The 12868-nt window shown below is 38.7% G+C and overlaps 1 protein-coding gene across 6 annotated transcripts in view; it reads left to right on the top strand.

The window, feature by feature from the left end:
* RALB (RAS like proto-oncogene B) overlaps nt 1-12868 on the top strand; it is a 103579-nt gene that overhangs the window by 66814 nt on the left and 23897 nt on the right. For 3 of the 6 annotated variants that reach the window (XM_069066907.1, XM_069066906.1, XM_069066908.1), the window contains exon 2: nt 5318-5413. The exons of the other annotated variants lie outside the window; for them this stretch is intronic. The gene's annotated coding sequence lies outside the window, so the exon portion shown is untranslated. The remainder of the gene's footprint in view (nt 1-5317; nt 5414-12868) is intronic. 6 annotated transcript variants of the gene reach the window in all.

Genomic DNA, 12868 nt, shown 5'->3' with positions numbered 1-12868 from the left:
ATGATCTTAATCTTATAATTAAGAGTTATGTGAAAATCCTTTAAAATGTTTTAGTTAGAAAGTTGTCTTTGGAAAAATTCACCAGGCTGAAGTCTTTATATTTGCCTAACAAAAAATTGTTAGCTTTGCTAGTAAATTGGTACCTGCAGTTGTCAAATTCTTTATTATTTTAAAAGGTATTTGAAAGTCTTGAAGAATCTAGATAAGAGGTAGAAGAAATTTGAGTATATCTTGTGAATAAGAGCCAAGTAAATCTTTTTGTGACTCCTCTTAGTTCTATTCCTCATGTTTATTATTAAAATTTTTTTTTATTGTGAATTTGACAATAATCAGCAAACATGAACTTTTTTTCATGTACAAAAAGAATAAAAAAGGATTGTAAAGGGGTGGCTAGGCGGCTCAATGATTAGAGTACTGGCCCTGGAGTCAGGAGGACCTGAGTTCAAATCCAGCATTAGACACAACACAAAAACTAGCCATGTGACCTTGGGCAAGTCACGTAACCCCAATTGGTCTGAAAAAAAAAAAAGGATTGTAAATTAAACCACAAACTTCCCTTAAGTATTTTTAAAAAGTGTATATTGAATTTAACATAGCATTGAAAAAATCGTCCTATTTGGTTGTCCTACTTCATGTTTTGTTCTGTTTTTAAAATGTCTCCTTCCTTTGTTCCTTTCCTTTTTTTTCCTCTTTGTTTCTTCCTTTCTCTCTACTAACTCACACCTGCCCTGCAATAGAAATCTTCCCTTGTAACAAAGAAGTGTAGTCAAAAGAAATTCATGTATTGGGTCTGTCTGAAAATACATATCTCACTGTGGGCCTTTCTCTGACAGGAGATGGAAGGCATGAAGTCATTATTGATCTTTGCTTTAATCACAGTTCTGAAGATTTCCAGACTTGTTTTCCATTATATTATTTTGGTTATTGTGGAAATTGTTCTCCTGGTTCAGCTTCTGTCATTCTGCACTAGTTCATAAAAGTCTTCTCTGGTGTGGTAGGAATGTGTCTGCTAGGTAGGCTAGGCTAGTTTCTCCTTTAAAGGTATGGAACGCTGTCCTCAAGGCTTCATTGGCTCAGTAAACTAAGGCTTCTGGCCATTGACATAGCTTCCTGGTGGGAAATATAAAGACCAGACCACAAGGATAAAGGATAAAAGAGAAAGGATAAAGTTGTCCTTTTCTCAGAGTACCAACTGGCCTCAATGGCTAACACAAATGCAAGGAAATTGGACCCAACCAAATCCTTGCTGTGGTTAAGTGAACCTTCCTTTTGCTATTAGTTTATGAGTGTTTCATTTCATTACAGTTCTGAACCTGAAGTACCAGACTGGCCTGAGTCAGGCCTGGCATGCAGCACCGCTTATTACAGTGATAATATTTCATTAATCCATATGTTACAGTGTGTTCAACTATTGCTCACTTGATAGAAGGAGGAAAAAAAGGAAGGAAACAGACATTTAAGTGCCAAGTATTGTGCTAAGCACCTTTACGAATATCATTTCTTTTGACCCTCATAACAGTAGTGCCAGGTAGGTGTTGTTATCCCCGTTTTAAAAGTGAGGAAAATGAGACACAAATTTTAAATGACTTGCCTAGGGTCACCAGGGCCAGAGTGTTCAGCTAATAAGTATCTAAGGCTTCATTTGAACTCAGATCTCCCAGATTCAAGGCCCAACTCACTGTGCCCCCATATTGATGGATACCATTTTATTTCTAGTTCTTTGCTACAACGAAAGGAACTGTTGTAAAAGTTTTTATGTACACAGGTTCTTTTCCTCTATCTTTAACTCTTTGGTGTATCTACTTAGTGCAAGAGTATAGCTGGGTCTCAGGGTATATACAGTCTGGTGATTTGGTAATCCAGATTGTTTTCTGGAATTGTTGGACCAATTCATAGTTCTGCCAACTGCACATTAGTGTATTCAGCCTATCCAACAATTTTCTTCTTTTGTCTTCTTTGCCCATGTGATAGGTGTGAGGTAGAATCTCATAATTGTCTTAAATTTGTATCTTCATTGAACCACGCTCCTACACTCCAGCCTCTGCCTTTGATGTGGCACACTAAGCATCTGTCTCTGGATCCCTAGGCTTTTGGTTGCTGAGTGTTCACCAGATGTTGCCTAGATCCAGACCCACCACTTAACTTGTTGCCTGTCTTCATTGCTTATGTTCCTCTGAGGACAGTAATAAAAACAGTACTACAAAATGCCCTTCCCTCTCTTTGTTGAATCTCTTTATTATAGAACGTAAACTCCTTGAGGAAAGGAACTGCTCGTTTTGTTTGTGCTTGTATTTCCAGTGCTCAGAATGGTGCCTGGCACATAGTAATAAGCATGTAAGAGATTTTTTTTTTTACCATTGTTAGTGACTTGCAGCATTTTTTCATATGGTTGTTGATAACTTATGTTTCTTCACTTGAGAACCACCTGTTCATATCCTTTGATTACTTACCCATTGAGTAATGACTAGATTATTACAAATAAAATTATTTTTTTGCTTTTTTTTTTGGAGGAGGGAGGGCAAGGCAGTTGGGGTTAAGTGGCTTGCCCAAGTTCAGAGGGCTAGTAGGTGTTAAGTGTCCGAGACCGGATTTGAATGCAGGTCCTCCTGACTCCAGGGCCAGTGCTCTACTCACTGTGCCAACTAGCCACCCCATACAAATAAAATTTTTATAAAAAAAATTCTTAATAGTATGTCAGCTCTTAAGATATCTTAGCTGTAGAAATAGCATTGGATAATGGAATAGAGAGCCAGCTTCTTTGGGCAGGACAAATCACTAAACTCAATCCTCCTGTATCTCTCCTTCCCCCTTTCTTATTTAGGTCCCTGCAGTGCCCTCCCCCCCACCCCCCCCCTTTACCAGATAGCTCTTCAAGAATAGTGGAAGCAGCTGCTTTGGAGTCAGGTCTTGAATTCAAATTCCAATCTTTGTCATTTAACGCCTCTGGGCTGCAGAGAGCCTATGTAAAAATTAATGAGGAAGATGGACTAGCTGTCCTTTAAGATCGTTTGAATCTCTGAATCTATGATTTTTAAAAAAAATTAAGTCTGATAGTTTAAATAGCAGAATAGCTGCTTGTCTTTATTGGTAGAGGGAATTACCTTATAGGAATTTTTTTGGGGCAGCCAGGTAGCACAGCGAGTAAGAGCACCAGCCCTGGCGTCGGGATGACCTGGGGATTGAATCCCGGGCTCAGACACTTAGCACCCACCCGGAAACACCTGGCCGTGTAACCTTGAGCAAGTTACTTAACCCCAATTGCTTTAAAAAAAAAAAAAAGAATTTCTTTCACAACTGGAAGCGTTGGTCCAGACCAAACATGCCCCTCCTCCTCCCCCTCCTCCAAATCAAAATAGCTATTTTAAGGTACTTCCAGATTTCAACTGTCAGATCTCCCTTTCCAAGGTTTATGTTGTTAAAGCCAGGATGTGTATTATAAATTGCAACTCCATAATCTCTTTTATAAATAAAAAAAAGATCTGGATAAGGGGAGGAAGGAATAATCATTTATTAAGTGCCTACTATGTATTTACTGTGCTAAGCACTTTATAAATATTAATTAATTTGAGCCTCAAAACAACCTAGGGTGAAGGTGCTGTTATTATCCTCATATTACAATTGAGGCAACTGAGGCAAACATAGGTTAAGTAACTTGGTCAAGGTCACACAGCTAGTAAATGTCTGAGATTAGATATGGATACAGATCTTCCTGACTCTAAGGCCAGTGCTTTATCACTGTCACCTAACTACAAATAAGCAGGCAAGTTTACTTTCTAAGAGATGTGATCTTCAGAATTAGACCCAGTTATAATTTGTCATAATCGTTGGGGGCAGAGTAGGGTCAGAGGATGTTTCATTTTTATCTTTAAAAGAATGGTTTAAGCCTGACCTTTGTATCTTTCTTTCATAAACCTATCTTTTAAATCTTAACTTTACTTTTCTTTTGAATTTTTGTCGGTGCTCCTAGCCCTTGCTTTTTTTCCTTCACAGTTCTTTTCCTCTTCATACATTTTGCAGTTTTGTTTTACTCAAGCAACAAGTAGCATCTCTCTCTAGGGATCACAGTAGAGTAGGGCTTCTTAACTTTTTCTATATACTGAATCCTGTTGGCATTCTGGTGAAATCTGTGGATCCCTCCCCAGTATACTGTTAAGTGCATAAAGTAAACCTCATAGGATTACAAAGGAAATCAAGGGTACTGAAATACTCTTGTCAAAATTAAAAAAAAAATCAACTAAGATTATGGATTCCTGGTTAAGAGCCCCTGCAACAGAGTATCAGAAGTCTTGAAACCTACTTTAATTTAGCAAGTACTGCATTTTTGCTTTAATCTGTTAGAATGTAGAATTTATATGCTTACTTAGATCTTTTGCCCTCCTTTTACTGAAAGTTAAATGATTTTAGACTTGAAATGAAAAATTTCAAAGCCATAGAACTTAAATAAGACATGTAGGAGGTGAAAATTTTACATGATGGATTTCTGTATATGGATAATATGTTTTTTACAGATTTTATTTAAGCACTAAAAATCTCTCCTATATGCAACTATTCACAAAGCTTCAAAATAGTTTTCTAACCTCTTTTGCTCACCTATAACTAAAATTATAGCTTTAGAAAAGCTTGTATGATGACTTAGGAATAGAGAAAATGACACTTTTACAAATATTTAGCTTGTTCTTATCTCTAAGTGTCAGAGCAAAACCTTTGGTAGGTAGTTAAAATAACTGCTGACAATTTCCTAACAGGCAGCAATTATACTATAGTCTTACTTCCCAAGTATTTTCAGTGATGTGAACACTTAGTTAGCTTTTGCAATTCACCTCCCCTATCCCTTACCCAGCCAGTTAAATTTAGAGAAACCTTAAGGTGATAAACACCCCATAGTTTCTTAGCTAGTGGAAAAATTAGCCAAGGTTAACAATTAGAATAGCAATTTCTAAGACTCAGAACAAAAATTAGTAAGTTATGAGAAGCTTATAAGCAGAAACTTTTAAAGCCAATTAAATCCTAGAAAAAGCCAGAGAAAACCTAGGAACGAAACAAATATGGAAGGATTTATTTAATTTTCCATATGAGGATATGTAAAATTTTAAAGCCATATACTAAAATCACAGAAAATTTGAAAGCTTCTTAGGACCATCTTTTATAGCCAGAGTTGGGGTAGAGGTGGATGGTAGAGGAGAACCTGGCACAGCTCTGTTTTGTTGGAGTAATGATTAAATTGTTCTAGTTTGAAGATACTGGAATTTTTGAGTCAATAACTAAAGAAATAACCATCAAATATTATAGTAAACATTTCCCTTAATTAAATTTTCAGGTCTCATTGAGAGAAGGTACAGTTTGTGCTGTTTTGTCAAGGTAAAGAATGAGGACTAATCTTTCCTGAAGAAACTGAATTAACATTTCAACTACTGTAAGTGTATAAGTCAGTTTTTCTTATTAGCAAGGATTTAATAGATTACTTTAGCTCCTCTTCCTTACTATTATGGGACAGATTGATCCAGATTTAATGAAATCACAGCAAATGTATTAGGAAAAAAATAACCCTCTGCCCCAAAATATCATAAATACAGTTAGATAAAATTAATATTAAAGTATTGACAGCCTTTTGGCTAAAGTATAAACAGTCAACAGTTCCCTTTTATCTCCCCATCTGGTATGAATTTTAACTTTATTTTGTATATAAAATGGAAATAATTGACCCCTCAGCTCTCTCTTGAAGTATAGGATACATTCAGTTAAACTTATAGTGCTTTTAATGATAAAAAATAAAATTTGATTTAGAAAAATTAAATGAAGTTGTTTTTATATATGTTTATTTTTTTGTATCTTAACTTTAACAGATACTTTCATTTAAAAAATAATTGACTAAAGAAGTAAGGTCTCTGAGACTCAACTACTTAGTTGTTTGTATTTTTATATTTGTGTATTTCAGGGTAACTTTAGTAGGGATAAACTGATTTCATTCAGCTTTGGTTTACTACTAACGGGGATGGATGAACCTCTGTTTTGATATGCTTTCCCTCTAATAAGAAAATACTCTTAAAAGTTTTTTTCAAGTAAAGTATCTTCAATATTTTAATGGCTTTATTATGTGACTAGAGGACAGAGAGAGAGATGATTGCATTGAGTTGGAGCTTCCATTTAAAAAAAACCATAAGCTGTAACTTCTTTTCCTTTTGAGGCCTTTTTTCTATACTTCAGGTATCATGGGGTAAAAAACACTAGTATTTAATAGTAGAAAATAGAGACTTTTGAGGTTTCCAGAAACTCCTGTAGGTCTGTTTTTTTTTTCTTTTAACACATTTCTTCAGATTTTCAGTACTCTGATCTTTGGTTTAAAGATGACTTTCGAGGGGTGGAGCCAAGATGGCGGAGTAGAAGCACAAACTTGGTGTGAGATCCTGCTCCAGTCACTTCCAATACATGTAAAAAAAATGACTAAACAAACTTTAGAGCTACAGAACCCACAGAGTGACAGAGAGAAACAAATCTCCCGCTGAAGGAAGCCTGGCAGGTGGAGAGGAAGGGTCAGTTGCACTGAACTGGGAGCCAAGTTGCAGTGCCCCCTGAGCCATGGTTCTGGCCCCCCGGCAGCCCCGACCAGCAGCGGCTAGAGCAGACTGCAGAAGAGAGAATCACCAGTAGCTCTGGAGGTTTCCAGACTTCTTAACCCATAAATGCCAAAGAGAAAAGTAAAAGGTCAGTGTGGAACTCTGTTGGAACTGGGGGAGGTGGAAGAGTGCTGTCTGGCCCCTGCCTCTGGGGTGAGAAGCAGTGGAGGTGTGGCAGCTGCTTGCCTCGTGGCTGCCTCAGGAGCTCCTGGCCTGCAGATTGTAGGGGGACCAAGTGACCATTCAGAGGGTAGCTCTTGCTTTGATGTACTTGGATCTGGATCGCAGTCTTGGGTGGTGGTCCTGGGATGGATGGCCAGTGTGCCAGAGCTTGTGGGGGCTGAAGAGAGGTGGGGCCTGATAGCTCCAGCAGCTGCGAAAACCCCAGCAATTTGGGACAAAGCTCTCTCCATTCTGGAAGCAGAATTTTACTGTGGCAAAGAGCTCAAAAATCAAGTAATTGGCTAGCAATATGAACAAGCATAAACAGACCATACAGTCCTTTTTTGGGGATAAAAAGGATCAAGGCATGGAGTGGGAGGAAGACAGCAAAGTCAGAACTCTTGCATCAAAAGCCTCCAAGAAAAATATGAATTAGTTATAGGCCATGGAAGAGCTCAAGAAGGATTTTGAAAATCAAGTAAGAAAAGTGGAGGAAAAATTGGGAAGAGAAATGAGAATGATGCAAGAAAATCATGAAAAGCAAGTCAACAGCCTGCTAAAGGAGACCCAAAAAATGCTGAAGAAAATAACACCTTAAAAAATAGACTAACTCAAGTGGCAAAAGAGGCCCCAAAACCCAGTGAGGAGAAGAATGCTTTTAAAAAGCTGAATTTGCCAGGTGGAAAAGGAATTTCAAAAACTCGCTGAAGAGAATCATTCCTTCAGAATTAGATTGGAGCAAATGGAAGCTAGTGACTATGAGAAATCAAAATACTATTAAATAGATCCAAACAAATGAAAAAATAGAAGGCAATGTGAAATATCTCATTGGAAAAACCATTGACCTGGAAAATAGATCCAGGAGAGATAATTTAGTAATTATTGGACTACCTAAAAGCCATGATCGAAAAAAGAGCCTAGACACCATCTTAAAAGAAATTATCGAGCAAAATTGCCCTGATATTCTAGAACCAGAGGGCAAAATAGAAATCGAAAGAATTCACCGATCACCTCTTAAAAAGATCCCAAAAAGAAAACTCCTAGGAATAGTATAGCCAAATTACAGTATTCCCAGGTCAAGGAGAAAATACTGCAAGCAGTCAGGAAGAAACAATTTGAGTATTGTGGAAACACAATCCGGATAACACAAGACCTAGAAGCTTCTACATTAAGGGATCGAAGGGCCTGGAATATGATATTCTGGAGGGCAAAGGAGCTAAGACTCAAACCAAGAATCACCTACCCAGAAAAACTGAGTAGAATGCCAAAGGGGAAAATATGGTTATTCAATGAAATAAATAGAGGATTTTCAAGCATTCTTGATGAAAAAATCAGAGCTGAACAGAAAATTTGACATTCAAATACAAGAAGCAAGAGAAGCATGAGAAGGTAAACAGGAAAAAGAAATCATAAGGAACTTATTAAAGTTGAACTATTTGCATTCCAACATGGAAAAATGATCATTGTAATTCATAAGAATTTTCTCAGTATGAGGATAGTTGAAGGGAATATATGTGTGTGTGTGTGTGTGTATACAGATATATGTATATGTAAGAGGGTGTATGTATATATAAATATATATGTGTGTGGACATATGTATGTTTATGCATACATAGAGGGCACAGAATGAGTTGAATATGAAGGGATGATATTTATAAAATTAAAAGGTGAGAGGAATTTATTGGGAGAAGGAGAAAAGGAGAGATAGATTAGGGCAAATTATCTCATATAAAAGAGTCAAGAGAAAACTTACAGTGGAGGGGAAGAGCAGGAAGTTGAAAGGGAATGGGACAACCTTATTCTCATTGAATTTGGCTTAAGAAGGGAATAATATCCACACTCAATTGGGTATCTTACCCTCCAGGAAAATAGAGGGGTAGGGGATAAGAGGGAGGATGATAGAAGGGAGGGCAGATTGGGGAGAGGGTAGTTAGAAGCAAACTCTTTTGAAAAGGAACAGGGTTGAAGTGGAAAATAGAAAAAGTGAGGGGCGGGATAGAACGGAGGGAAATAGTTATTTCTTTCACAGTATAGCTACTATGGAAATTATTTGGGTAACTACATATATACAACCTCTATTCAATTGCTTATCTTCCTAGTGGGGGCGGGTGAGGAGGGAAAAAGGGAAAAAATCTGAAACTCAAAGTTTTAAAAAACAAATGTTTAAAAAAATGTTTTTTTTACATGAAACTGGGAAATAAGATATACAGTACTGGGGTATAGAAATCCATTTTGCCCTACTAGAAAGTTAGGGGGCTGATGGGCGAGGATATGAGAGAGAACAGATTGGGGGAAGGGGTATTCAGTAGGCTTGCTATTTTGGGGTGTGGGGGGTAGGGGAAAGACAGGGAGAAAAATTGTAAGTCAAAATCTTGTGGAAATGAATGTTGAAAACTAAAAGTAAATATTAAAAAAAAAGATGACTTTCACCTACCTTTTTACCCCCAGAAAAAAAGAAAAGCAAAATATAGTACCAGAAGAAGAAACACAGCAACCTTCAGATAAAACAGCTTGAAGTTCCACATGACAAGGAGCAAAGAATCCTTAAACATTTAACTTCCACATACAAATTTTAGTTGAGACGTCGTCTCCTCTAGATTGTTATAAAGATTCCAGACTGGGGGGTGGCTAGGTGGCACAGTGAGTAGAGCGCCAGCCCTGGAGTCAGAAGGACCTGAGTTCGGATCTGGCCTCAGACATTTAACAAGCACATACACACACACACACACAAACACAAACACACAAACTAGCCGTGTGACCTTGGGCAAGTTACTTAACCCCAATTGCTTAGGGGTGGCCAGGTGGTGCAGTGAGTAAGAGCACTGGCCCCAGAGTCGGGATGACCTGGGATCGAATCCGGGCTCAGATACTTAGCACCACACCCACAAACACCTGGCCGTGTAACCTTGAACAAGTTACTTAACCCCAATTGCTTAAAAAAAAAAATTGTTATAAAGATGCCAGACTGAATCCTCAGTCATTTTCATCAGCTGTGATGGTAGAAAGTATTTTCTTCGAATCTGATGATTTAAGACTTGGTAAATATACCAAAAGTATAGTAACTTCTGGATCATTAATAGCAGACTTCTTCCTTTCCTCTTTTATTTCCTCTTGCCTCCACCAATTTTTTGGGGTTTCATCTTTAGGGGAGGACAAGGGAAATAATGAAATGTTGTAGTTTTAAATTAATAACATTTTATTATTTCCCTTGTTAAGAGATGGAAGTCTTGACTCACAAATAAGCTTAGAGAGAGAAGGTACATCTACTTAAGCTGGTGATTTATGTTACTCTGAGAAGGAAACTTTCTGCCTTTTACTATACAGACAGACACACACACATATCATCATTTTGGATTAGAAAGAGAAAATTCTCAAATTTTGGTGAGGAACAATCAGTCATTAAACGTTTATTAAGCACCTGCATTGTACCATGCATTATACTAAGCACTGGGAATATAAAAAGAGACAAGAGACAGTCTCTGCCCTCAGGGAGCTTTCAGTCTGATGGGAGAAAATCATGCAACAAATACAAAGCAAGCTATGCGCAGGATAGATAGGAAATAAGGAGGGAAGGCTCTAGAATGAAGAGAGGTTGGGAAAGACTTTCTATAAAAGATGGGATTTTATTTGGGACTTCTTTTCCTGATGTCATGGTCCTCTTCAAAAGTGAAGGATATGCCCAACCTGTGAGTAGACTGAGCTGCCTGGATGGGGGTAACTTAGCTTGACCGCTCCCTCTCCTTCTCGTCTCCAAATGAAGGCAGATTCTGATGACCAGAAGCTCCCTAGTTGATTTGGAACCTAGGTTCCTTCCTTTCTTCCTCCTTCCTTCCCTCTCTCCCTCCCTCCCTTTTTCCCTTCCTTCCTTCTTCTTTCTGTCTCTTTCTCTCTCTTTTCTCACTTATTTCACTCTTAAGCTCACAGATCGGACCACAATAGGTATCTGCCCAAGCTCTCGTAAAGGCTATATTTTGGGCCATCCTGGCTCAGAGTGAATGTCAATGATAACTGTTTCTCTTTGGAACAGTGACCTTGAAGGTCTTCCCTTCCCAGTTTGATTTTCTTTTCTTTTTTCCTAATTAAAGGGGCCATCCCTTGACTCACTTCTTAGAAGAGACCTGTTCACTGAATGGGCACTCCAAGTGAGAACCTGAAAGGCCCTCAGCCTAAAAGGGCCAGTGTCTCCCATTGCATCCTGGGCCATCTCCAGTAGTCCTGATGCATATCAGGCTACTGGACCCAGATGGCTCTGGAGGAGAAAGTGAGGTTGATGACAATGCACAGCCCTCCCTCAGATCAAAGGCAGTATCAAGTCATGTCATCATTTTCTTGATGTCAGGATCCTCACTCAGAAATGAAAGACAACAATGACAAAGGAAACTGGGGTGTCAGTAGGTGGAGTTGAGGAGGGCAGAGCGTTCCAGCCAGACAAAATCCCCAGAGGCAAGAGATGAAATATTTTGTTTTTGGAAGAGCCAGGAGGCCAGTGTCATTGGACTGAAGAGTATGTGAGAGGAAGTAAGATGTAAGAAGATTGGAAAGGTAGGAGGGAGCTTGGTTATGAAGGGCTTCAAATGCTAAGTAGAGTATTTTGTATTTGATTCTGGTGGTAATAGGGAGCCACTGAGTGTGGGAGTCACATGGTCAGACCTCCCCTTTAGGAAAATTACTTTAGTGGATGGAGGATACATTGGAGGGAAGAGACTAGAGACAGAAGGACCCACCTTGAGGCTTATTGCAACAGTTCACTTGTGACGTGTGCCTGCACCAGGTGCAGTGGTAGCAGTGACAGGAAAGAAGGGAATGAATTTGAGAGATGTTACAGAGGTGAAATCGACAGGCCTTGGCAGTAGCTTAGAAATGGGGGGTGAGGAGTTGAGGATGACTCCTAGGTTGTTAGCCTGAGGTTCTAGGAGCATGGTATTGTCCTCTGTAGTAATAGGGAAAGGTGAGGTGGGGGGGGGGTGAGGATTTAGAGGGAAAGAAAATGAATTGTTTTGTAACAAATACAGAACCAGAGACAACGACTAGGGGCAAAGCTCAAAAACTGGTATCATAGAACTGGACCCAAAGGATGCCTTATTCATCCATACTAGAGCAGGCCTTGATATATTCCTGAAATTAAGTTGCATGGTTATTTTATTGTGTGTATTACCAGTGCAGTATTTATAGCAGTGACCGTGACTATAAATATTCCCATATAGTGCTTGATCATAAAATAAAGCAGACTCCACATATAAGACAGAACCAAAACATTTATTCAGACACCAGAAAACCAAGTCCCAAAACCAGTAAGCTGATTCCATCATAGTAGGAAAGAAATTAATAAGTTATAACAGCAGAGAGCCACAGCATCTTTTAGCCTTCCCACAAACCAATAGAAGATCAATATTTACTCACAAACCTATCTCCTTGCCTGAGCCTCCTGTCTCCCACCTTTTCTCTGGCTTTGACTCTCAGCTTCCTGTGGGCTCTATTCCACCGTTCAGCAAGCTCCTTCCACCACAGGCTCCATGTGACCACATTCAGCCTATTAGGAGGCAGAGTTTATTTTCAAAGCAGGGATGGTCTTCAAATTCCCCTAGACTTATTAAGGGGCAGGGAAGATCTTCAGATTACTGTTACCATTATATTGTGGCATCTAGTATTTTTAGTGCTTGCTTTTCCCAAACTGTGGATGTGGTCTTTGTTCTCATGTACATTCACAATTTACTCTCCTAACTACTTGAAAAACGAAGAAAGTTTGTGTTAGTGGAGACCTCCTGGGGACTATTTTGGCATATTAACCACCCCACTACCTATATACTATCTAAAGATATAAAATGGAAGCAGGATCAAGAAGCAATTCGTCAACAAGCATTGATTAAGTGCTTACTGTATGTGCTAAGTTTGGGAGATACAAAGATAAAGCAGAAAGAGTTCCTACTCTCAAGGAGCGCACACTCTTAGAAAAAAACGTTTTATTTGTTTTAGCAAAAAAAAATCCGCCTTGTGAATCTTCGGTATCGGCTCCTCACCCTGATTGAGAACAAAGGAAAAACGAAACCCGTCACGAACATGTTCAGTCAAGCGAAAAAACTTCCACAGTGACA

Source organism: Petaurus breviceps, unplaced genomic scaffold, assembly GCF_028583685.1.
Source record: "Petaurus breviceps papuanus isolate PSGF00001 unplaced genomic scaffold, PetGlider_PUasm1.0 90731, whole genome shotgun sequence".
Lineage (NCBI taxonomy): Eukaryota > Metazoa > Chordata > Mammalia > Diprotodontia > Petauridae > Petaurus > Petaurus breviceps.
The sequence above is the reverse complement of the archived record's forward strand: the minus strand, read 5'-3'. Positions and strand labels throughout refer to the sequence as shown.